Genomic DNA, 27,329 nt, shown 5'->3' on the forward strand with positions numbered 1-27,329 from the left:
CGAGGCTGGACATTCCGAATCCCAGCTACTCCCACCCCCTGGGAGTGGCAGGGAGGCAGGAGTTGGGCTTCCCTCTCTCTTGTGCTGGTGGAGTGATTACACAGAGTGCAAGAGGTTATGGTTTCCAAGCACCTCGAGGTGTCAGTGACACGGCTCCAGAGCTGTCCTCCCTCCCAGCCCTGCTGCAGACCTGCAGCCTTAGCTGGGGTGCTCCTTCTTCAGGAGACGACCAAAGTGTTGTAAGGGCTTGGCCCACCCTGAGTCCCAAATCCCACCAGCTGCTGAGATGGGAACCTGGACTGCAGAGAATGAATCACCAAGGCTGGAAATGCCCTCTGAGACCATTGAGTTCAACCCTTACCCAGCACTGCCAGCTCCACCACTAAACCATGTCCCCAAGTGTCACATCTACATGTTTTTTGAGCACTTCCAGGCATGGTGACTCCAACACTGCCCTGGGCAGCTTGTTCCAGTGCTTGACCATCCTTTCAGTGAAGAAATTTTCCTAAATATCCAACCTGAACCTTCCCTGGTGCAGTTTGAGGCTGTTTCATACAGCTGAGCCCCTGCATTCCAGCAACCCCCCCTCAGCTGCACTGTGGACACCCCACAGCTCACCTTCCAGGGACACCTTCCACCCCACCAGGGTGCTCAGAGCCTTCCACTGACTTTTTTTCCAGGTGTCTTGCCTCTTCACCATTGAGTCTTAGGGGGCAATGCTTGAAGGAAAGGAATTGCTGTGACTATTCCCGTGGGGACTGGGAGAGGGACAGCACGTGTCCTTTGTCAAACTCAATCTCCCAGGGCCAGGGGTAAGCCCAACAGCCCAGAAAAACGCAAGCAAAATTCTGGCTCTAGTGGAAAAATCCCTGGTCTGTTGGAAGGTGCCCCTAGCCATGGCGTGGGGCTGGAAGTGGATGGCTTTTAAGGTCCCTTCTAAGCCAAACCATTCCAGGATTCAGTGATGTGTCTGGAGGAGGAGGGATGCCCCTGGCACTGGAAAAGCAGCTGGGCTGTGCATGTGCTCCATCGGTGCTCCCGCAGTTCTCAGCTGGAGAACTGTCTGTAAATAACATCTTCAATAAACTCCATTTTTTTTTTAAAGTACATTATTTTATGGATAAAGAACAAGCCTGATAATTCAGTGAACATGTTTGCAAATAATCTATCCCATTAATTTCCAGCCTGTTTTCTGAATGCATTATTTAGCGATTTTGCAAAAACCCATTTGTAGAGGAAGGGAATTGACGCTCATCCAGGCATAACACCATAACACCATCGCCAAAAGCTGCAGCCAGAATTCCCAGGAATGGGCACTGGGAGGTAATTAAACAGCAGCAGACCCTGAGCTCCTCTCTTTTATAGCCCATGGGGGGTATAAAACGTAATAAAATTGTCACACCCCCTACATGTGTATTGGAAAGACAGGGAGAACCAGCTATGGAGGGGAAGAGAAGCAAAAGGGGCAGGTGATAAAACATTCATGGGTGAAGGTGAGGGACTGAGGGGGCCAAGAGGGTGCTGGGAACTGAGAAGGGTCTCCATCAGCCCTGGAGCCCATCCAGAACAATTTCCTAGTCTGGATTTCTGTCTCCACACTCGAGGTGGATGGAGGAGCAGAAAAACTGTCTCATGGAGTGTTTTTGTAGCATTAATTGAGTGTAATAGTGAGGCAAAGCCATTCCAAGCAAGGGGAAAAGATCTTTCAGTGGCAGACCTGTTTATATATCAGATTTTCTTTAATTTTTGTCTTTCACTTTTTAATCCCAAAGATACCGGTGAAACACGGAGTCAGAGGCCAGCGTTAAAACCTTCTACAACAAATGCCTCTATAAATAGAACTTGCTGCTTCCCAAGGCTGGGGTGAGACACCACATGTTGTGTGGGGCTAGAGGTGGTCCCTGGCCACATGTCTGAGGTGCCCTTTTGCTCATGAGTGGGAATTTAGGATCCTGCTAAGCTGTGCACCCCATGGGACCATCACCTGCCCAGCAAAGCCATCCCACAGGTCAAGGACAGGATTTGAGACACAAATAAATTCCTGAGAAGCAGAGATCTGGTGTCATGTAAATAACCTTAAGCATTAAAAAAAGAAAAAAAAGAAAAAAAAGGGAAAGCAGGCAAACACTAGAGACAGCAAGTTTTTTCCATCTGCAGCTCGACAGGGATTCCCTGGGGAGTTTGCTTTTCCTGGTGGGTTACCACATCCTCGATGTTATTAGATGTTTAACATCCTGTGTTACAGCTCAGCCTTCTTTTCACAAGACTTTGAACTGCTGGGATGGACCAAAGTTCTGCTCCAGATGGATTGGAGGCCAATAATTTAATTTAATTTTTGTGGAAGCAGCATGGGCAGGGCCAAAGTGTGCTCTGCTGTGTGTCCTTGCCAAGGCAGGATCACAGCGAGCCCTTCCCCATCCTTCTCTCCAGGGAGAGCACCCCGGGACACCCCTGGGCACCACTTGGTGAGAACCATGGAACGATGCCCAGCCTGGCAGGGGGGCAAGAAGCTTCCCTTTGGATGGAGAAGATGCTGGATTGTGTAAATCCAGGTGTTTTGCTTCTCAGGGGGATAAAAACTAACATTGGCAAGAGCACCCATGGGACTTGCACACCCCGCTCACCCACGGCTGCACAAACACTCCCCCTTCCCCACATTGGCCCCCTCACCTCCTCCAGCATTTATTGCCCCCTCCCTGTGCTCGTGCAGCTGATTGAAACCTTTCTGCACTCCCAGCTTCCCTTTGCTTTATGTCTCTCCTGGCTCTTCTCACACATTTTAGATATTGCATTCACATAAAGCAATAGACTCGCAGGTAATGAGAGACCTCCACGTTTTATTGCATGGAGCATTAAAAAAAAGAAGAAGGAGAAGAAGGCAAAAAGAAGCAATTTTAGAACACAACAGGAAACTGGGAAGACTAGATAGAGAACTCATCCCAGTGGGATTAAACTCTGTGAATGAATTTTAATAGGCTTTTTTTCGATTGCAAAGTCTAACAGCCCACTTTTCAAGCACCACAAGAAATGCTGCAGCATTAGAAAGAGTTGGGTCCCCAGTGCTGATCCCACATCTGCACACAAACCACAGCTCTTCTGCACATCTGCAGTGAGCTGCCCCCTTTTTGCCCCCACTCAGTTTCCCTCTGCAGCCAGATATTGCTGGGATTATTGTGTTAGTTTGTCATAAGTGTTTCATAAGAGTCTCCTATTAGCAGGAATACAAGCATCCAGGGAAGGGAGGTGGTTCTGTGGCTGAATATGTGTTGGGAAAATATAGGATTTTCAAAGCCCAGCTCTGCTGGAGCAATTTGAGACAAAACCAAACCTCCAGCACACCAGTTCTCGACCAGCACAGTGATGCTCCTGCTCTGCAGAGCGGAACCTCCGAGAGCTGCAGGATGTGCCACAACCTTGCTGCGTCACACAAACAGTTACCAGAAGGCACAGTCTGGTATCTTCCTGCCTTTACAGCAAATGCTGAACACTCTTAAAATACGTGTGAAAAAGCCCAAACGACTCTGAATGTACAAAATTAATTGCAGGAGGGAACAGGGAAGGGAAACTTGAGCACCGACTCCCACCACAAGAGCCAGATGCTGTAACTTCTGTTCTGACTCCCGACAACGGCAAATCCTTCTCATTTCTTAGCCAGCCAATATAACTGCAGCTGCTCTTCCAAGTTACAGACAGGCCAAAACCTACACAAGTGCAGAATTGATGCCATACAGATGTAGGAAGTACTCACCTAGGTTCCAGCAGCAGCATCAACCTGAGCTGCTGCGCTGCCTGCACTGTGCAATGCAGTTTATTAGATTAAATGTAGTGTATTAAGGGGGACCAGGGGAAGAGTATTCAGTCCAGCAGCATCTCTGTCCTCTTGGGCTTCCTCATGATGGATAACAAACACCTCAGAGATTCATTTATTTCCTTCTAGCACCCAGACACTCAGTTCCTGGAGGTGAGATATGCCATATTAAATGAGGCTTGGGTCTGCCCAGGACTGGGTTGCCACAATAACGAGTGTTCCTACTGCCAGTCTCCATTTAATCCTGGTAACAGCAGGGATTCAGGCCATCACAAACACTTCCTTCCCTCCCAAAACATATAACCCCAAGTGGTAAACCAAGAGTAAAGCATAACCCCATTAAAGGCTTGATTTTTCCCCCTGGGATTACATGCCGGCACTGGGGAGCTTGATCAATTGAGTCTTGAGGTTTAATCAATAAGTGCCAACAACAACATTACTGCATTCCAGCCATGCTCTCCATTCATCAACTTAAGTAACTCCAGTAACCCAGAAGACAGAGGCACTAAAGCAGCAATTAAGGTCTTTGGGGAAGTCTGAATGCAGCCGGTGGCTCCTGGGACAGCCCTGGGTGTTCCACGCTCCCGAAGCAGCTTCCACCTCCGGCTCAGGCACATTCCCCTCGGTGCCAGGCTGTTGATTAGATGGATATGGCAGGACTCAAATGCAACAGAAAACATTTCAATTAAAAAATTGATCGTTATTTTGTCTTGCACGTTGTGTCACCAAAACATTTTGGATGGCGCACCACGCTCGGCGCCGCATTTGCATTTCCATCTGATCAGACACCAAGGACACGTGCCAGGCTCGTGTTTATGTTCCAGATCAAGTCACATATCCCAGCAATCTCATTAACCTGCTGCCCTGGAATTAAACAAAACCACCTGGAAAGGAAGCGCTTTCCTCCCCGACGTGCACCACAAGACATCTTCGGAGCTTCCCAGACAAGCTTTGAGCATGGGTGGCTTCACGGAGGTGTAAGGATTTATGTTCCTTGGAATACTTCCCAGGTTTTTTCTGGCCAGGGAGTTTCAGCACAAGTGTTGAGGTTCTGCAAGAGCTACAATTGTGTCTGTACATACAAACAGGCTTTAGGGACAACCAGCAAGGTGAAGGGATGGCTTAGGCAGAGCAGGTGGAGGGAAAAGTGATGCCTTTTCTTGGTCTTAAAATCAAGAGTCAAACACAGTAAGAAGGGAAAAAGGGATTTTACTTTAGTATTTGTTTTAAGGATCCTTAGGTGCACCTCAATGCACACTGCAATGCACACCCCCAAAAGATCTGGTATCACATTATAGGTGTTACTAATTAGCATATCTATCAAAGATTCTCTAATGAGAGGCTTGAATGAGTTCTCTTCTCCAAGGAACTTTCTCCTGGATGGTTCTATCTGAGTGTACAGAATGTGTTCTGGAGAGGACCTTGGGGTCTGGGGCACGCTATCTTTTACTTACAAAGCTTTTAAAATGTTCAGTCTCTTAGCTGAACAAACAAGTCCAAGAATGTAGGCAAAAAGCACCAAGAATACAGAAGTTGTAAAGAGGTATGACAGGGGTATAAGAGAACAGGCAAAAAATCTTCATGGCATCAAAAGCACAAAAAATGCTCACGCTCTCTAAGGGCCGAGCACCAACTGATGAGGAGCTCAGGCCTCTCTGCTGTTGAGGATGTTGCTGTCCCCTTGTTACCCGAGGTCAAAGCCAACACTGCTGTTGTTGCTGTCAGTGCAGCCCCCAGCCCCTCACAGGCACAGGGCTGCTGCCCTCCTTGTCCTGCATATGGACAAATAGCAGGGACTCTGCAGCCTCTGTCCCAATGGGCAAAAGGGCCAATCTCCCCCAGAAAAAGCTCTTTATAAACTTGACAAATAGAGACAAAACCATCCCTGTTCTGCTCTGAAGAATTCAGCAACCTCAGTTCGAACTCTGGGGTTTACACTTGTTATCTACACACATTCTCCTTTCTGAAACAAAACCCTAAAGCTGCTTATAGGAGACGACTGCCAAAAACTTTTATCACTTTCACAGACTTGTTTGCCAGGAACAGACAATATTGCCCAAGTAGCCATGAGTGTATCAAAGAAGATGTGCAGCAGCACATAAATATGGGAGAAGCTCCAGCAGGATTCTTGGATCCAGCTTGTAGGAAGGGATTTGATCTCATTGGTGTCAGCTTCCCCAGCTGGAAATGGAAAAAAGGAATTGCTCCAGGCCTGAGATGGGCAGGTACAAATGCTGTGTCACGATGGATGAGTTTGCAAAAATTAAGCCATTCCACACTTGCAATTCTCTCTTCTTGAGATGCAGAAGAGGAAGAAGAGCCAAATACATTATCTGGGAAGAAAGGGTTACTTTTCAATCGAAAATTAATGCACTGAATTCTGAATTAACATGTGGGATAATTAAAACCATCTTTCCAATGAATTTATTATAGGATATACAAAGCTAATTATAAATTCTCTGTTGCTTAATCCCTTGCAGTTTGCTAATGCAGCGTTGAAATCTCTTTGGCCACACTTGTTTAAATTATTCATTAGACACAGCAACAGTTGTGAACTGTAATTTAAATTGGCATCTCATGAATATTCAATCAATACAATAAACACTGGAATGTTTTACTGCACACTGCTCGATAGTTTGTGCTGGAGCTTGTGTTGACACATTTTTATTAACTCTTTATAAAGGTGTTACCTATTTATGTCACTGATTACAATGAGAATAAAAAGTCCCACTCATAAATATTTGTGTCGTTGTCTTAAGAGAGACAATGTAATTAGGCAAAGCTTCAAAAGTCATAATTAATATTGGGTGGCTCTCCTTTCCCTCCTGGTTGCCTTGAACATGTGGACTGGCAGGATTTCAAAGCCTGGCACGTGTGGCCACGTCACAGCTTTGGCACCACAGCTTTCCCAACTGCCCAGGCCAAATCCTGGGGTGACACCTGTGGAGTGGCCCCGAGACTGAGCTGGCGTCCCAGCAGCTGTGCTGTGCCCTGCTCCCACTGCACAGGAGAAATACAGAGGTAACTGGAGCTACTGGGAATATTTGCTCTCTGCTCTCCAGCCTTTGGTCTGTCAAAATTAGGAAATAAAATGCAGGAACCATAAAATCCCTCTGTGTGGCAGCCTGATGGCTCTGCAGCACCTCATAGTCTTTTAATGGGGCATTTTTAGCAGCCCTAAAAAGTCATTCTCACGAGGCTGTACAATTCTGGGTGGGTTTCTATTTTAAACCTGAACGTTTTCATTTCAAAGCGAGATCCCGCTCTGACCAGAGACTGTAAAAATGACATCGTGGGACTCGGTGGCTGTGGCTTCTCAGCAGCACCACATAACACACAAGGTAAATTTAGAAATTAAAATATTCTCTCCCTTGCAAACAAGGTTGGTGACATGAGACCGAAGGTATTGGAGGTTCAGACTCTTCCAGGGCTGCGGAGTGTTCCCAGCAGTGCAGTGAGGTCCAGGAAAACCCTCCAGACTCAAATGTTCCCTCCTGTGCACTGACTTCCACCCTCTCAGATTGGAGCTGCCAGGTGGGGAAATAACAGCAGCTGTTGCTTTATTCCCAGAAAAAACAGGAATTTTTTTTCTGGAGAGAACACCAGCCAGGACTTTCTCACGGACACGCCAAACCCTGCTGGCTTGCTCAGGGGCTTGTATCGCTGTCCCCGTGTGGTGGGGGGTAATCTCATTAGCACGCGGATGAATGGAAAGACCAAAGGCCAAGCAGTTTATCCACGCCAGCAGGAGATTCGGCTGATGGCTGCGGTGCCCAGGAGCTGCTCTGTGGCTCCCGTGTCCCCAGGTGAGCGCAGGGAGAGCCGGCCGGGCATCCCCAGCAGCTCTCGGCTCCCTCCGGAGACATCCCTGCCCAGAGCCTTGACCACCGACCCCTCCTGGATGCCACGAGTGATTTTCCTCTGCCAGGAGAGTTGGCAAAGCTAATGAATATTCACAGAGTGTTTAAACGCTAATTACCGATGGCTCAGCTGAGCGAGCAGCTTCAAAACCGCAGAAGTTTCACGAAACAATGTTTTTGTAAAGTTGTTTCTGGCTGTGGCGTTTTTGTGGCCTGGGATCGCTTGAAGGATTTTAGGCCCAGTTTCAAGGAAAGCAAAGTCCACACGTGCTTCTCCTCCAGCACTGTATTTGGATGTTCCTAACCCTGAAATGCATCCGTGGTACCTCCTCCAGACACCTACAGGTATTTTAGACCCAGCTTTACGTCCACCGGTGGAGACAGTAGATTGTTGCTGACCACCCACGGCTCCACTGGCAATACTCACCCAGTCAAACTTTAACACTCCACCATGGACCCAACTAAAAGATTTCAGGCATTAAGGTAATTCTGTATCTGCTCCTTTTTCCATGGTATGCCTCCACCACAGGACTCAATGTTCTGTGCAGCATTTGCTTGTTGGAATCTGAATGTGGTTCCTCACAGGGAAGATTATTCCCTCCTGTATTCCTCTGTGTGCACGGCAGGAACCACTGTCTCCTCTGTGATCTTTGCATTCTCTTTTTCCCCCCGCTGTAGAACAAAAAGCTGTTTTGGCATCTCTTAATTACGGCTTTGTGGCTGGCAGATCATCTGTTCACCTCAACCTTTATTTCCAGTGACAGAAAGCATCCGACTGTTCCACTGCTCTGTTGTGATCCCTCTTGTTCCAGTTCACCTGCCTGTGAGTCAGCTCGGGGCTCTGCACCCACTGTACTTCCCCATAAATTAGTAAGTGATACCTTGGCTTCCATTGCAAGGGTCTTTCAAGACTAATCTGTGCATTTTTGTTGGTGTTTCTTCCAGCTGTTTCTCGTTTACCACAGCTGGCATCTCGTTTCAGCCTCGCGGTGGAACACAGACAATCCTGACACTTTGTACAGCTAATGCCTTTCTTTTTTTTTTGATCCATGAATAATTTTCTCTGCCACAGTAGCAGCTCTCCCAGAATACTAAAAGCCACACGCTCTCCTGTAACCATATCAATCCAGCTCTGACGTGAGTCGGAGAGCTGCAGCGCTCTCGGTGATGTCAATGCATGATTCCGACATGTTTTCCTTTATGCTCCCAGATCCAGGGCTCGATCTGCTTCCCTGAGAAACAGAGAGGTGGCTAAGCTCCTACAGACTCTGCTGTAATTCATCCAGCCTTGCAATTTGCACTCACACACACTGGGAAGAGCCACTTTGCTCAGCTTGAAGCCCTGAGGATTGGGAGTGGGTAAATCCTTGTATCCAGCACCCTAAATAGGGTGGGTCATTACTGATGTTCCCTTTGGATCTCCTCATCTTGTGGCCCAAGTGAGACTGACGGCTCCAAGAGCTGCCTCCACCCCAGAAGCAGACTCTGCAGAGGCAGGACGGACAGTGCATTGAAACTAAAATTTGTCAGGTTTTAAATGTGGGAGAAAATGGGAAGGAAACTCCTGATCCATGGAAGAATTTTGTTACTGACATTTTAGCGAACACCACGCTCAATGTTTCACTTGAAAACTCTCCCTCAGCCAGATGGGATTGATGCACAGTTGCAGGCACACGTGGAACACACAGCTCACCCAGCCATGGCTGGGCTGCAGCACCGTGGTGCAGATGAGGCTCTTGGGTGTTCTAACCCTTCAGAAACGTGAGGTGAAGACAGGAAACCTCCCTTGCTGCACAGCTGCAGGGTCGTGTCCTGCTGCTTTGCCTTTGGAGTGGGTGATGCACTGAGGAATGGCCCTTCTCGTGACACCAGCGGGAATGCTGCCAAGATTCCTCAAATGTATTAATGGCAAAAGGCAGTGTAGAAATAACATCAGTGGGTTCCAGGATGGCGGTGATGATGTCCCCTCACAAACAGAGACACGGACATGGCAGAGGTGTTTAATGCATTCTTTGCTTCTGTCTTCAACACAGATGATGGACCAAGGGTGGTCTCAGTGCCTGGAGCTGGAGGATCAGGACTGTGAGAATGATCAATTCCCAGTTGATCCTGAGTTGTGCAGGATCTGCTGCTCCAGCTTGATCCCTACAAATCCATGGGGCCTGGCAAAATTCATGGGAGAATCCTCAAAGAGCTGCTGATGTCATCACAAAACCTCACTCAATAATTTTTGAGCAGTCTTGGGAAACCAGACAGGTGCCAGCAGACTGGAAGCTGGCAAATGTTGTCCATGATTCTATGAAGTTCCTTTTTTGTGTATCAGCTGAAGAGATTGCAAATCACAGCTATCCTCTGTCCCTTCAGCCCCTTCCCTCCTGCACTTCAGCTCTTGCTCATCCCACCCCATCACTGCCTTGCCCTCTGAGGACCAGGATTTCACTCCCACCTCCAGCTGCTCCTTGCCATGTCCATGTCTACTCGTGTCTCTTCAGTGTGTTGCAAAGACAGAATGTGAATTTTTTTACTAAGCTTCACTTCCAACATGAAACTGTTCCTGGAAAAATTACCACGTGTGCAAACACAGACACCCAAAATGTGGGTTAATGCATCTGAGCCGGGGTCTGATCCTCCTCGAATCCCTGCAGAGACATTTGCTTCATCCCAGGGAAGGTATTTCAGACAGTTCAATAAATCACACTCCAGGAGAGCTTCTGACTCTGAAAGAAACCTGGGGGACTCATTCAGGCCCACCCTGGGTATCACTCCACAAAGCTGGCTTACTAATGTGCTGCATTACACCTTTGGAATGTTTCTAACAAAATACCTAGGCTTGGTACTTAGTATTTTTATAGTCTGCAGTCAACACTGACACTGCCCTGCACTTGGGAATCTTATTCTTGACTTTGGCTGAAAAACCTGTTTTTTGCAGTGAGAATTTTTTTTTCCAAGGACTCTGTAAGCTTCTATCTCTTAGAGACTTTTTGTAAGTCAAGAAGGGCACTGTCTGTACTCAGTGCCTCGGCCCAATCTCCATCAGGGCAGGGGATTTCTCCTTCTTTGCTCTGTGTTCCCAGTTTTTTTTGGCACTGAAGAAGTCACCTGAATGTACAGTGACTGGGTGGCCTCAGTTTCCCCATGGGGAAGAAACATCCTCTAGCACTAGGGGAGGTACAGGTTGGACAGTAGGAAGAATTTCTTCACTGAAAGGGTGGTCAAGCATCAGAACAAGCTGTCCAGGGAAATGTTGGAATCACTATCCCTGGGAGTGTTCAAACCTCATATAGATGTGGTGCTTTGGGATGTGGGTTAGTGGTGGGCATGGCAGTGTCAGCTTAATGATTGGACTTGATGATCTCAGAGGCCTTTTCCAACCTAAATGATTCTATGATTATATGAAATACTTGCACTCCTGTTCAGTGATAAACACAGGGAAGAAGTGAACTAGGAAAAGGTTTCTTAGAGGAAAGAGTAAGTCCAACCTTCCCTGAGCTAATGCTGTGTCCTGTAACTTTGGCTCCCAGCTTAGACAAGACTGACATGTCTGTGTGAGGGAGCATCAAGCTCCCAAGGTCTGGTTGCAATATGTATTGATTTTAATGATCCACATTTTTGAATTACTGTAGATGATGGACTACAAAGAAGCCATCTTGCTACAGCCATAATTGCAGTTATTCCTCTAATTTGTCCCTGGTGAACCTTCAATGTGAGCTATAACTGAGGTCCAGTTATTATAATTCATGGTGTACACAGCGTCTGAGTGTGCCAAGTGATCGATCAGGTGCTAAAAATGTTACTGCTTGTTTCCTCACACCTATTTACAGTGCTCAGGTGGCAACAACAACACAAGCACTGCAGCAATGTAAATACAGTGATTTAAAATCATTGCAAGAACCCCACTCCCAAATTGCAGTAACCTCCAGCCAGATCCACTTCTGTCCATGCATCCTCCAAGGACAGCTGGTTAACTGAGTTCAGCATCACCCAGGGAACACAACAGAAAAAAATCTGGTTGTAATAACTAAAACCTCTGACCAGTCACGAGCAACAGTAAAAATCAACATGAAATTCACGGGCACCAGCACTTCCAGTGCAGGGCAGGACTTCTCAGTGAATGGCTCAAATAAATCAGCATGGCTGAATTGCTGCTGACTGCACTAAAGCCATTGTACTGTATATGACTTTTCTACTTCAATGAGAAAGCAAAGCAAAAGGGAATGAAGCAAACTGTCACTCACGAGAATTCCAGCTCCCATCAACCATTATGGATCAGGAAATCCAAATTGTTGAAGGGGCCTCAATTTAGTCCTGGATTTTTGAGGCGTAAGATGCAAAGCATAAAATCAAGAGGCAGAATTGGGAGAGAGAGAAGTTCTCCTGTGCAGGCCTGAAATCGGTGCACAACAGCCACGTGTACAGACAGGCACACACAAACCGTCCCTTGCATGTGCAAAGAGCCCAGGAATGCAGCTCTGTGTGATCCTAGCAGATCCAGGCTCTATTCTATCAAATTCTTTGGAAATCCACACCAGGGAGGCTCTATCAGGCTGCATTTCATCAATGCTCTGCAACTGTGAGAAGCCAGAGAAAAACCCCATTTGAAAGAAGTCCCACTTGCTGGACTTGCTGGCAGAATTCCACACGGGAGCCCTTCCACAACCAGCTTAATGTTACAGATCTTGACTGTAAAACGAGTAGCCACGGGGTTAGCAGGGGAAATGTTCACCTCATGCTGCTTAGCTACACACACATCCCGGGAATCAGCAGTGGAATTGCTCTTCCTCTTGGCATCAATACAATCTCCTCATCAGGGCAGAATACTCCGTGCTGAGCTTCAGCTTCCAGCCCTCCAGGAACTGGATTTCTGCCTTGTAAACCAGCACGGCCATGGCAGAACTACATGTGCTCGATTATAAAAGGAGGACTTTCAAAATCAGCCGTACCCCAGGTGGGACAGGGATGTCTAATCTGCCTTGTGATATTCTTGGGACAAGTTGTAGGGATTCCTGGCACAACCAGGACTCCACAGTTCAGTATGTGCTGTGGTGGAAGGATTTAACCCCGTTTTTTTTCTGTCTTGGTCTCTGCTGTTTGGGTTTAATTCTTAGGGCAACTCTCAGATTCTCTGTAGATGTCGTAGAGCATCTCCTGGCCTCCATGAGGGGGCTGAAATTCTGGTGGAACAGGCAGATGACGAAGAAGAAATGAATCCCCTGAGGAGACAAAGCTGAGCAAGAAGTGCTGGGTCCTCTCAGTGAGCTGATGGGATGGAGGCAATATGAGGACCCATAAGTACAGATCTTTCTATCCTTCAGCCTGCAGTGTGGAGGCCTTAAAATTAACCTTCTTCTTCACTTACAGCTGCCTGGCATCTAAGACACCCCAGGAGAGCCCTGGAGTAACTTCTTGGGCCATGAAGACAATTCTGTCACCAGCAAATATTTGCTCAGTATCCACAGAAGCTCTGAGCTCCACAATGTGGTTCATTTCTGGACCTTTCACCTCCAACATCCCACACAGGGGCCTAACTGTACCCACAGCTCTGTTAGAGGAAGAACAACCCCAAATGTATTTTCTTATGGGGCAGCTGTACGGGGAGTGAGGCTGTGGTAGCCACAAATCCTATCATAGAATATCCTGAGCTGGAAGGGAGCCACAAGGATCACTGAAGTCCAGCTCCTGGCACTGCACAGGCCAACCCCAAGAATCCCACCCTGTGCCACCATGAAACAAAAGCTTTAAAAGGATCGGACTTCCCAAAAGAGAGAATTAGCCGACATTACCAACCAAACTGACCCCAGCTGGCTGTGGAGGCTGAGCAGTGACCTGCCTCACCATGCTGGGTGAGGGGTCAGGCACCTTCCACCTCATCGAGGTGCCAAGACATGAAAATCAAAGCTAAAGCTCAACTTCAGTTGCTGATCCCAGCTTTGGGTTGTGCGGGGGACAACTGGGCAGGGACTATGTCCCAGCTATCCCATTTTCTTCTCTCACCAGAACTGGGTGTTCTTGGTTCAGCTCAACAGGAACATGAAAGCTGACAGGACTTGTTTTGCAAGGGAAGTCATTTTCCTGCAGGTAGACGTGCCTCCTCCTCCCCCAGATTAATGCCAACCAGATGGCCAACTGTCTGTAGACTGCTGCTAAAAAACACAGGCTGAAATAATCCGAGAGTGCCTAGGACAGACACAGAGAACTGATTTAGAACTGGAAACGTGCCACGAGAAAGCCCAACCAGCGTGAAACTTGGAGCTATGTGCGGGATTGTCTCCAGCACTGGGCAGAAACCTTCTGTGGTGGAGCAGGTGGGTTGGCAGTGGCAGATGGATGTTTTGCACCAAGAGCACAAAACCTGTGCTAACAGCTGGAGCTGGGCTCTTCCAGAGACCAGTCCTGCACGTGCAAACCAGGCCCACGTGGAAAGTAGACGTTCAAAGAGGTGGTTTGCAAAGGCTGGTCTGTCCCAAGGGCCTGGCAGCAGTAGGAATTGCAAAAAAGGTACTGGGACAGACCTCCTCTTTATGCTAGAGAAGGGGATGTTGATGAGATGTGTTAAAAATGTTTTGAGTAAGAAGGAGTTACTAATACTATGAGGTTTAATTTGGGAGTGTGCCCAAATCTCCATCCCTACCCTGTCAAGGAGAAGAGGATCCAGGATTTGGATGCAGAGGAAAATGAGACATTGCTTGCATTTCTATGTAAGAGTGGAGTCATAGTTGATGCAGTCACTGGTTTTTAACAATGTTCTATGGCAAAATCAGTATGTGTAAACTGCTCCCAGGAGCCCAAAGCAGAGATGGTCCCATTCCACCACACCTTCCCTTCTGGAATAAGACATGATACAGGTGAGATGGGACCTGGTGCTCCCAGCTTCAGATTAATTCCAGCCAGAAATCAGCTTTGAATTTACTGCAGGTAACAACAACGTTCACCTCTCCACCAACACACATTTTAACATCTACTACAGCAACTCCCCATGTTTTTGGTAGATCCATAAGCATTTAAAAAATGTGTTTTTGTCATTTTCATTTTCACCCTCACTCTCAGCAAGTCGCAGAGTTTATCCCCACCTGTGTGGACAAAAGTATTCCCTTTGATTGCTCTGAAATCCCAAATCTCAATTCCCATGACGTTTCCTGATGTAGCTGCTCTCACTCGTGTATCCCATGCACTTTTATACTTTCAATTATTTTATTTGCCTTCTTCTCAAACTGAGCATCTGCCATCGCAGAGGATCTTTCCATACCCATAATCATTTCAGTTTCTATTCTTTGAGCCTCTTTTTTTCCTCCCTCTTGCCTGAGACGGGATGACCATCACAGAACAGAGCGTACAACTCTCCAAACCATCCCCCTCCATGAGTTTATCCTGTTCTCTGGCCCCTTATCCCTGCACAAGGTTTTTTGACGTACTTTCTGGCATCAGTCCAGAGCACTGCAAGCTTTATGAATAGTGAATATTTTTCTCCTCAACATGCATTAATTCCACATTTATCAACGCTGAACAAACTGTCTTTGCAATCTTGCAGTCCATTTCCCTCCTATGCTTACATCTCTGTGAATTTCCTTTCTTCTGTCCCAAATATGTCCAATTTCTTTGTGTCACCCTCCAGTTTTATCCCTCACTGCCTACATTCAGCATCGTTAATACAAAAGCATAAACAACAGAGCATCCAGGGTAATGAGAAAACCTTGAGAGACCCCCACAAATCATGAGGTGCCCAAGTCCTCAATCTTTTTTTTAGTGTTTGCCAAATAACATCAAGAACGGAAGAGATTGGCAAAAAACACTTCTCCTCTACAGAAAAGGTCCTGGGTCAGGGCAGCCACTCCCTGGTACTTTGCTAGTCCCTTTTTTTTGTGGCAACACCTCAAATTGCCCTGATTTCATCCATGTCTGCCTCAGGAGGAGCACAAGGAGAAGGAATGTTCCTCCCAGTTTGCCACTTCCCCTTCCATCAGCTCCACTTGCCCTGCTGCCACTTTCCACAGGGACCAGACAGGTACCCATGGGCAACAACCACGTCCAACACAGCCCTGGTGGGACAGGACTGCCCATGTTGGCCACTACAGACCCACCTTTGGACTCTTTTAACTCCAAATTGATACCCAGGCTTCGGACAAAAAGACATTGGGGTCAGCCCCGGGAAAAGGAGCAGATCCCACTCCCTCCAACAGCGCTCTGGTATCCTACAGCTGCCTGCTGCAGGCTCCAGGACACCTCGATCCCTGATGAGGAATGCCCACCGCAGCAGAGATAAGTGAGAAATATAACCCCGGCGATTCCCGCGGATGTTGAAGGATTGCAGCAATACCCGGCTCCCTCCTCGCACCGCCCTCAGCACAGACCAAACAATTTCCGTGGTGTAAACGGGAGGTTCCTAATGGGATTCTGCAGCACTGGGAGACAAATGTAAGAGCCCGGCAGAGCATTAAGGAATGTTTTGCTGCCAGCAGAGCCCGAGTGAAACACTCGGACATATAACATTACCAACTGGCTCGCTGCCATGCATCAGATGCAGAAACATTTTTCTCTTTCTGTGACAAGCTGCATCTGTAGCAATCATTATAATTTCTCTTGACATTGCATCCCACACCTCTTCACAGAGGCAAGACTCAAGTAGCTCTCTTCATTTAAATGGTAACTTTGATTTCTCGGGGCTACAGGGATGTGAAGTGGTTCAGCCTGTACCACTCAGAAGCAGGGGCTGCCGGAGCTTTTTCCAGGGTGTGCTTCTCACATTCAGAGCTTTCAGTCTTCTGGAGTGGGATCTGAATTTGGCAGCTGGACCTTCCCAGATTCACACCCAAAATGCAGGTAGAGATTGGGAGTGTTTGCTGGAGAAAGGGACATGTGCCTCAGGATTGCTGTTTGTGTTCTCCCTTGCTCCGCACCATCACTCACACTCACAGCAAGCCCCGCCGAGGCCACTGGCAGGGGGAAACTCCTCTGAAAGGGCTGGGATTACCATTTCTATTTACCAGCTGAGGAAATCTTACCTACCAATTAGGGACCATTCCTCCTGTCACTCCAGCGCTCAGCCGAGTGGCTGATGTGGCTCTTTGATCTCCTCATTGCATAACAAAGCCTGTTACAGCCCATTATTTTTATTGTAAGCACTTTCTGTTATTTGCCTCTAAAAACAGCTCCCATTTAAACGACACAAAAAGACTCACTCAACGTGCACACACCTACAGCAGTGAACAGTCATCATAACTTCTACAGCTGAAACAAAAGCCGTGGAAATTTCCATCCTTTTGTGCTCTCCTGCCCGGGGCGGGACGGGAATGGCACCGACACCAGTCACTGCAAGGCCATTTGGGGCTGAAACTTCTGGAAAAGCAATGGAAAGCAAAGCACATGTGTGATTGGGAATGAACCTCAAAGTTACACAGCCCCTCCTTGTCCGGGGCAGTGAGTAATTGTTGGAGCAGGTTAATGCACCCTGGTAACATGTTAAGGGGAGGCCAGTGACAGCTACGAGATAAATATGATTGAACGAAGGGATAAAGGCAATTAAAGATGGGCTGCAACATTGATCAAAATGCGTAAGATGGATGACAAAGAGTTGCCAGACAAGCTACTTTGGTTTTTCTTCTATCAGAGGTGATGCTGGTTAAAAAGTGGCAAAAAATTGTTCTATTTACAGCTGCCTGCTGCACTTCAAAGAAGACTTTATGTCGCATTATGATGTGGGGTGTGAACACACGTAGGAACGTTAACACTTGAAGGTGCGGCAGAGGTTATGATGAAAATTAAAACCTTTCACTTGTCTTTTGGAGACTCTTTGCATTGGCACAGGCCCACAGCCACCACATCTCATTATTCCCATGGAAATGAGAAGACAGGGGAGAAGCAGGGGCAGAAGGGACAGCAAACAATGGTGGCATAGAGTGCAAGCTCCAGGAGGATGCAGGGAGCTCCATCTCTTTGGCAAAACCACCTTCCTTTCCTCACATTAGGCCCTTGCTGTCAGTGCAGAGGTGGCAATGAAAGCTCAGCTTTGTTGGCACGGTCTGGGAGCAGGAATGGGAGGCAGGAGAACGTGCAGAGACACGTGCCTTGGGGATTATTCCTGCCTGGAAATGTCTCAGTTTTCCTGTGTGTGACCCAAACAAAAACAAGTCCTCGGATGACCTGCACCATTGGGTCACATGCACAAAATAGGGCACAAAGGCTGCATTTTAGGGAGGGTGAAGCAGCTTCTGGTTAATCAGCTGAGAGAGGGCTCAGTACATTCAGTGAGGAGCAGAGGAATCACAGAATGGTTTGGGTTGGAAGGGACCTTAAAGCTCATCTCGTTCCACTCTCCTGTCATGGGCAGGGACACCTTCCACTAGACCAGGTTGATCCAAGCCCCGTCCAACACTTCAAGGAAGGAGAAGGATCCTGCCTGCAGCTCTCACATGAACCTTTTGCAGTGCTGGCACACACACAGCCCTGGCTGCTGCATAAACCCAGTTCTTGGATAGCAGAGAGACCCTGGAAAGACATCACTGTTATCTTTACCTACTGTTCCCAAAGGGATTGGGATCCCCGAGGTTCAAACACGCCTAAAACTGTTGCACCAAAGGCAACCAATCTTTAAGCAGAGATGTTCTGGCATTATTTATCTCATGCTGCAACTAAAGGCAAGACATTTCACAATGCCCCAGATTAGTCAGCACGGACAAGGGTAAGCCCAACACTTTCTGAACATTATCTGTTCCATATTTTTATCTTTCCTCATGCCAATTTTGACATAATTTCCTGTGTTTTAAAAAATTATGATAGGGAGGAAGAAGATGGCAGAGATGATCCCACAGTACAGCAGAGCCCAAGAAGCTGAGGAAAGCCCATCCAGGCACCAGCCCCAGCTCCTGGGGCTGAGGTGACAAATCCTCCGCCAGGAAATGAGGAATTGCCCATGCTGGGCCACTCTTTCCCTAAAGCCACGTCCCAGACTCCAAAGAAACTCTTCCAAATCTCTAGTTCATTTTGAAAAGCGTGTTCTCATTTGCAGGATTCTTTTGATGCAGGCAAAATGGATTTTTAACCTCACCCAGGAAAATTGCTGAAGTGGGAGTTTTTGCTAAGAAGGAGAAAAAAATTTCACCCCAAAGATGGATACAGCCTAAACCTAAAGGGTTAAAACTGGGCTAAGAACAGGCATCCACCTGCATGTCTCCACACTAGAGAAAAACACATTTGAGATCAGTATCAGGTCTTAAAAAAGATCCATCCCATTCCTTGAACATATTTACTGGAGTTATTTGATATTGTTCTGAAAACCTCCTTCATGCTGCATTCATCTCATCTGCTCCCGTAATTCAGAGATTTTATTTTCCACTATGTTTTTAATTTACATCATGTTTTATTTATACCACTGTCTTTTATGAAACCCCAAATTTCAAAACTGACACAGGCATTACGCACATGAAGTAGACTCCTTATTATCAACATGGCAGAGGAGACAAAAAAATGACAGGAATAAATCTTCGGTTTTATGCCGGCGAGACGTTCTGCAAAGTAAGTGACATTTCTCAGCAATACAAATTGTACATTAAAAGATAATTTCCAGAACATGATACCAGCTCTGGAGCGCGGCACCATTACACAAAGTAATATCTCAGCCGCGCTTTAGCGAGCGCCGCGCTTGTGTTGTGCTTGGCACCGCGACCGCGCTGGGCCTGGTGAGGAGACTTCGGAGTGATTAAGTTTAGTGCACACACGAGAGGCAGTTATTTGGCACGCTGTCAACACGGCGTAATTGATATTTTAATTACACCGCTGATACACACGCACTGCTCACCGCGAGCCTCCTCCTCCTCCCCGGCCTTACGCAAACCGCGCTGATTAGAGCTCCACATGAGTTTGCTTAAGCGCGGGCTTAAGTGCAGGCGGGGCAATCTGAAAGTGCTGTAAAAGCAAAGCAAATTGTGTCACCGGTGCTTAATGGCAGCTGAGGCAGGCACAGCACAAACAGGAGGGACCCTCTCACCCGGCGTCTGCTTCGGGATCCGCCTGCGCCCTCGCCAAGGGTGGTATGGCTGATGAGGAGACTCTCGCTGCTGGGACTGTCCCGAAGGTACTGGTTTATCAGAGAGAGTGACCAGCTCAAGGAGAGGAAAGGAAAGCTTAGGAGGATGCATTTCCATGGAATAGTTAAAAGGGGGAATGCAAACAGTGAAGAAGAGATGCTGGTTCATTGGGAGCAGTGGGTACACTTCGGGGTGGAACCCACTGGCTTCTGGCCAAGAGGTGAGTAGTGGGAGATAAGGACCCAGTTTGTGACCTAAAACCAAAAGAGCAGAGGCAATTCTGCAGCCAGACGTACACACACACGCACTGGTTCACTGTGCAGGGCCCTTCCAGCGCAGTACGATGTGGGGCTGTGGGTAAGAGCCCACCTGAACGCTCTCCTGCATCCCCTGCTCTGGGACATAGACTCCTGGAATGGTTTGGATTGGACAGGTTTGGAGGAAAAAAGGCAGATTCCCATGTGAGATTTCCACCCTGGCAGGTGACAGTCACCCTCTCCCAGGCCTGGCAGACCGAGTGACACCTTGTCTCCTCCCTTTCCCTTGTTCAGGGAGAAATCCTTTCATTATCAAGCAAAGCCCACGTTTGCTTTGCTTCACAGCTGTCACAACAGTTCCCTTGTGTGAAAAGTGTATCATGACACCCTAGTTACCCATGTCTCAGAAATGGGATACCCATGGGTGAACCATACTGGTTCCTCAGGTTCACTCCTCTCATGCACAGCCCAGTGCTCATGAGCTCTGCTGTTCTCTGACCCACATCACCCCAATTCTCTCACAGCAGTGCTTGGCAAGGGACTGCTCAGAAGCTGCCTCAGCCATGTGAAAAGAGGGGCTGCTCCTCCACAGGGAGCTTCTGCTGGTGTTCAGGATGACCGGGAAACTCAGGGAGGACCTTTCCCACAGAAGAGGACCTGTATTCATAGGTAGAATTGTTTGGGTTGGAATGGACCTTTAAAGGCCATCTAGTCACCCCCCTGCCATGGGCAGGGACACCTCCCACTATCCCAGGCTGCTCCAAGCCCTGTCCAGCCCTGCCAGGGATCCAGAGGCAGCCACAGCTTCTCTGGGCACCCTGTGCTGGGGTTCTACCACCCTCATTGTAAAAAAATTCTTCCTTGTATCTAATTTAAACCAACTCTGTGTTAGTTTGAAACCGTTCCCGCTTGTCCTATTGCTACAAGCCCTGATAAAAAGTCTGTCCCCATCTTTCTTATAGGCCCCTTTAGGTCCTGGAAGGGGATCTGAGCTCTCCCTGGAGCCTTCTCTCCTCCAGGTGAGCACTCCCAGCTCTCCCAGCCTGGCTCCAGAGCAGAGGGGCTCCAGCCATGGAGCATCTCCGTGGCCTCCTCTGGACTCACTCCAGCAGCTCCAGGTCCTTCCTGTGCTGGGCCCCAGGGCTGCGGCAGCTCTGCAGGTGGGATCTCACCCGAGCAGGGCAGAGGGGCAGAATTCCCCCTTCACCTGGGGGATGAGCCCAGGGCATGGTTGGGTTTCTGGGCACACATGGCCAGGGCATGTCCAGCTCTCACCCACCAGCACCCCCAGGTCCTTCTCCCAAGGCTGTTTTCGATCTGTTCATCCCCAGCCTCGGTATTCCCAGAGGGATCCATCCACACTTCTGCCCACAGGCAGCAGCTCTGCACTCGTACCTCCAGCACCAGCAGTCACTCCTGCTCTCCCTGAGCACAGACAGCCCAGCCACGACACCTCAAACTTCAGAAAACACCTCTCCACACGAGCCCCTTCCTCTGAGAAAGCAAGTTTTGAACGCACACAAGAACAATTTGCTCTTTGATTGGGAATCTTGTCTCCCAGGTTCCGACCTGGAGCGAAATTTTATCACAGAGCCCTCCAGCTCGGGGGGAGGCGCAGAGGGAAGGGGCTTTCAAGTGAAAATGCCAACAGATACTTAAAGCCAGAAGCGTGTGTGGGTGTTGCTAAATTAAGCTCACAAGTAGGTGGGGCAAATGCCTTAAACAAGTTTGTGAAGGTAAAATAATGTTCATTAAAAATAGAAAAACAACTGAAAAAATATCCTTTGTATTCAACTTCACACTCGTACATCATAATGTTCCAGTAAAAGCCCATTTTCCCTTGAGATAATAAAAGAATTGAATTTTTCCTTATCGGTCATCTATTTTTCTAGCTGAAGCTATTACTCCCTCTCTGTGGTTGCCAGGCAACAAGAAATATTAATAGCAGCTTTTATTAGCTTAGCTTTAGCAGTGGAGTACCAGAATGAGAAAATGGAAAACATAAATGTGTTACATAAATCTTTCAACCTTTCAGGGTTTGTGTTAGTCTCTGTTTTCATAATGATTTATTGAAGTGATGGTTCATTTATGAGAAAAAGGAGTGTGAAATAAGAAAACGGAACATTACCCTGAAGGACTGTTTGAAAATAAATAATTATAGGAGGTGAAGAAAAGCTGTTTAAAACCATTTTTCTGAGTTTTATAAAATTTAAAAAGACATATTTCTTTCATTTATTGCCTCTGAGAAAAACACTAGCAGGGAATTGCAAACAGGGCTCTGCTTAATACAAAGAACCCTTCATGTAGGGTTGTGTTATTACTATTTTCCACCTCATGTTTGGGAGTTTAGTTTTTAAATACTGAACCACTAATAAGCAGAAAGCCGAATTATTCAAAACCTTAAAGCTCACAGCACAAAATTGCCAGTGAAAACTTACCCAGGACTGAAACAAGGGGAACTCAGGGAAGTTTTTGCTGCTGGTGACCTGACCAATGCTCTTGTTGGTTTATTTATTTATAAAGGCTCTCCTGAAGAGTGTGAACTTGCTTTGAAGGGCAATGCTGCCTGCACACTGCACTGGGATATGGATTATTTTAAATAACTTATTTTAACAGGCAGTGATTCAAAATTATGGAAGTATTGATGCATCAGAAGTATTTGCCCACAGCACATAAACTGTTCTGCCCACCAGGATCATGGATTTCCAGCGGCCTGCAGGAAAGACTGGCACAGCTTTCTTGGCTTTTGTGACAATATTTAATTGACATAACAAGTTTTTTTACAATGAGGATGGTAAAAACTGCCACAGGTTGCCCAGAGCAGCAATCCCTGGAAGCGTCCCAGGCCAGGTTGGATGGGGTTTGGAGCAATCTGGGTTCTGGTTTTGCAACCTTGCCTGCAGGACAGCCTCCCTCAAAGCCTGAGGAGCACCAGGGGGGAAGCTTGTCCTTGGAGCCCTACAGCACCCCGGGAATGCACATCCCAGCCCTGGGAAAGGGCAACTTTTCCATTTCTCACATGGGACACAGGCAGCTGGGTTACTGCTGGTTTGTTTTAGGGCTCTCCTCTCTGTTCCACACCAAAGCCCCGTTGTGTTGGGGAGCAGCTCTTCGAAGTCAACTGAAAACTTCTGGAATTTCAGGGTGGCACTCACCTTGCTTCTACAATTCACCCCCATTTACTGTTTTACTCTCTCACCTCTACCCAAAGGGGTTCCACAGCTCACTGGAAGTGTGACATTTTACACCGTGGATATTCTTTTTGCCTCGGAGGATTTTAAATATTTTTCAAATAATTTCATGCCACTCAACAAGCTGAAACAAAATCTTTCCTCCTTGCACCAGCTTGCTGTGAGCAGAAAAAAGTCATCCCAGTGGGCTGAAGGAAATGTTAGAGCCTCCAAAGGAGTCACAAAGATCTCTCATCATGAGAAGCAATGGGAAGATGTGGACACAAGGAGATGTGTCAGTCTCTCCAGCCAGCTCTCCAAAGCTCATGTTGGCTCACAAGAGCAGCCACCTGCCCAAAATGATGCTTCCCATAGGCAGAAATACATGGCTGTGCCCACATTGCCCCTGGCCACGGCAGAGCAGGAGGGAGCAGGGTGGCTGCTTTTTTGGACTGTGTAGCTGCATCCTGTGACCAGGCACAGTTGTGGGGTCCTGGAGCAGTGCTGGGGGCTCTGGGCAGTGCTGTCCCACCAGTCAGGGGCTCCTGGCTCCCCCCACCCCAGCACTGTCCCACCTGATAAGCAGAGGCACCCCCAGCCCTCCTGGCTGCTGTCCAATACTCATGGAAATACGTTTGTGCTGCGTTGGAGATTCCTGGGCTCTGACCTTGAGCGCCCTTTGTTTCTGTCAAAAATGTTCTGCCAAATCCACTCAGAAATCTCATTTGTTCCCAGCAGCTCCTTAACCCAGCGGGAACCCACCTCACCACTGATCCACAGCACATCTCTGCCCCCTCCCTTGCTTTCCCCACATCCCCAGATTCTGGCCCCAGTGTGATCCCAGCCCAGCAGGACTCCCTGTGGATCCCTGGAAGGCTCAGCTGCTGCTTGTCCACACTGTAACACTGCTGGGATGTTCACCATGAGCAAAGTTATTCTCTTCCCAAGGAAAACATGGTTTTTTCCTCTTTGATCACTTTCCCTAATTACTCCCATTTCTCAGTGACAGTCACATCTCTCCCATTTTCTTTCCCTCCTGCCATTCCTCCTCTTTCCCTTCTCTTCCCTGCCTTTTTTCCCATAGAAAAAGAGAGATCAGTAGAGGAAAAAACTAACCCCCTGCAGTAAGAATTGTCTGTTTTTTTCTTGTCATCAACACAAAAAACAAAAATACCTTCCCCAAATGTGCCAGCCCTGCCCCAGCCCTCCCCCACCCCCTTCCAGCAGTTCTTCACAGATCACATCCTGTGCCATCACTTTGCCTCCTCTTGTCCATCCATCCCTGCTTCCCTGCTCTGCAGCTCCCTGCACCCCAATCAGGGATTGAAAACTCCCTTAACTTCTAAAAACTCATGGCTGGGGGGGAAAAAAGGGAAATAAAGTGACAGAAGCAGCAGTGAAGAGCCATGACACGGAAATGTGGAGCTGGTCCATGGGCAGATGCGGGTGGGCAGGGTGGTGGTGTGGAGGCTGCTCTGGGTGATGCTGCTGAAGGGATAAGGAAGCAGAAGTGATGCTGGATTTGGGGTTTCCCCATCAGGGCACAGCTGCTTTGCTGAAATGAGGGTCTCCATCTGACAGCCCATGGGTGAGCTGGAGCCAGGAACAGGGGCTGGCACACAGCAAATCCACCTTCACTCCCCTGCCACAGGAATTTCTGTGCTGACTAAACTCTCTCTGAGTTGGTCACCTGCACAATGGGAGCAGCAGACTAGCTCTTGAGAGGCACTGGGAGGTTTAATGCAGTCTGAGGGTAATGTCAGGGCATCCCAGGACAAGAGACACATACAGGGGACAGCAACCTGCACCTGGATTTTCTTTATTCACTTCTGAGCTCTCAAGAAAAAATACCAATCCTATGGCTCCTGGTAAGTCCTGGCTCATGTCTTATCAGCAGTTAGAGATTTGTTCTTTTTTTTTTCTTTTGTGGCTTAAAAAACCCCTAAGGCTCAAGTTACATTTTTAGAGCAGAAGTCTGACCAATGTCTAAACATTTTACCATGAATTTCTTGTTGTTTGTCATTGTATTCAAACCAACAGACGTGGCAACCAAGGCAGGAAATGGCTGTGTGTGCAAAAACCTGTGTGAGCTGCAGCAAAGAGCAGCAAGGGAGGAGAGAGGCTCCAGCTCCAGCATTTGCATGAGCAACTCTGGTCCTGGAACAAACCCAAAACCTCTGCACGCTGAGCCACCTGCTCCGTGCTCTGTGCAGGCAAGGCTCACTCCCAGACTGGCCTCCCATCACTGCCTGGGTGAAATAATCCCTCTCTTTCTGCAAGTGTTGGCAAACACGCCCCAGAATGGTTTGGGTTGGGGGAGACCTTAAAGATCATCTCATTCCAAACCTTCTGACACAGGCAGGGACAACTTCCACTGTCCCAGGCTGCTCCAAGCCCCGTCCAGCCTGGCCTTGGGCACTGCCAGGGATCCAGGGGCAGCCACAGCTGCTCTGGGCACCCTGTGCCAGGGCCTCCCCACCCTCCCAGGGAACAATTCCTTCCCAATATCCCATCCATCTCTGCCCTGTGGCAGTGGGAAGCCATTCCCTGTGTCCTTTCCCTCCAGGCCCTTGTCCCAAACCCCTTTCCTGCTCTCCTGGAGCCCCTGTAGGCACTGGAAGGTGCTATTGGGTATTAACCATATGAGTTTAAGATGTGCTTTCTCTCCAGGACTTTTCTGTGCCCTCACGTGCATGCGCTGCTCCCCTCAGCACTAACAGGAGCTGTAGGTGTGCTCTGGGACCAACGCTGCCATCGTGGGCTGCTGCTGGAGGAAAGGGAGACTCAATTTCCCACCAAAAGGAACAGAAGGTGTTCCTTTTCAGTGGAAAAAAGGCAGGATTTAATTCTCACCTAAAACTGCAACACAGCTCCCTTTCCTGCTGGGACCTCTGCAGATGTATCACAGCTCCGAGGGTTTCCAAAACTGAACAGTTCCAGTTCACTCTCAGCTGGGAAATTCAGGGTTCACTGGACTTTTTTTATTTTTGTGGTAAGGGGCAAACAAATCTTAATCTCTCTATTCTACGTTTACAGCCCACTAAGGCCCCTTCTTATCCTCTCTGGCTCAGCCCTGATTTATCGTCACCATGCTGCATTTGTAAAACAGTACCATAAAGTAAGAAAGAGAACATTTCCCAAGGACTACTCCAAAATAAATTATTTCAGACGCAGAGAAGCTGCTTAATAAATCCCCCTCTTCTTTTTTTCTTTAGGTATTTTAGAAAGTGATTTATAAGTGCAATATCACCTCTCAAAAATGAGACAATCAACACAGGATAAAATTATCATGTTATGAAAATAGGGGTCAGGCAAAGGGGCTGTGCTTTAAATTAAACCAGGGAAAAATATTTCATCTGAAATTGACTCTTTCTGTCTCAGAAATGAATGTTTTAATCACCTAAGAACCTAAAAGGTAACACAGAGCCCTAAGTAATATTTAATTCCATAGAAATATGCCTCTGTTCAATATTGATGGGCAGAACATGATATTTCTCTTAAACACACTAACAATGAAACTCAGAGACTCATCAGTACTTCAGAAAGCCTTGGGATTTTCCTAGACTAAGAGATAATATCCCATTTAAATATTTAAATACCAATGCCTTTCAGACCCTTATCTATTCAAGCAATCAACACCAAACCAGGCAGGGCCAGGCTCCCAGCCATGCTCTTTAAGTAAAATTAACTCTGTTTGATATCAATGTCATTCAAAATCAATGATCTTAGAGAAAAACAATGTCGAAAACCAACCACAGGGCTAACGCTGCTAAAGAGGAAAATGGTATCAAACAGCAGCAGTGTTAATTCAATATCACTGTCAAAATCAACTCACAGCCTTTCCTCAGTGCTGCTGATGCAGAAGCATCAGAAGGTCTAATTAGCCCTGGAGTTTCTTCCCAGAGCTTCACTTTACTTCATTATCCCAGCCTTGTTTATCCCTGCAGATGAGTCATTCGAACCTTTGCAAGGTATCCCCTTCCCACGGCGTGAGCCAGGAGGCAATTTGAGTTTGTGAGTGCGAGGCGGGATCCTGTTCCCCCTGAAATCAATAGGACAGCTTTCCCTTCAGGGAGCACCCGTGCTCCTCCTGCTGGTGCCACCGGTGCCACCCTGGCAGTGGGACAGGGGTGGCAGAGAGGAAGAGAAAGGACACAGGGCGTTGGGGCTTTGGCTCGGGGGACCCTTGGCTTGGGTCACCTTGCCCTGGGGGATGG

General features: G+C 47.7%; 1 protein-coding gene across 3 annotated transcripts in view; it reads right to left on the minus strand.

Annotated features, from left to right (window-relative positions):
- The window catches only part of TOX2 (TOX high mobility group box family member 2), a 159,142-nt gene that overhangs the window by 42,756 nt on the left and 89,057 nt on the right, over positions 1–27,329 (minus strand). The gene's annotated exons all lie outside the window — the stretch shown is intronic.

The sequence above is a fragment of the Corvus hawaiiensis genome, chromosome 17 (assembly GCF_020740725.1).
Source record: "Corvus hawaiiensis isolate bCorHaw1 chromosome 17, bCorHaw1.pri.cur, whole genome shotgun sequence".
In the NCBI taxonomy this organism is placed as follows: domain Eukaryota; kingdom Metazoa; phylum Chordata; class Aves; order Passeriformes; family Corvidae; genus Corvus; species Corvus hawaiiensis.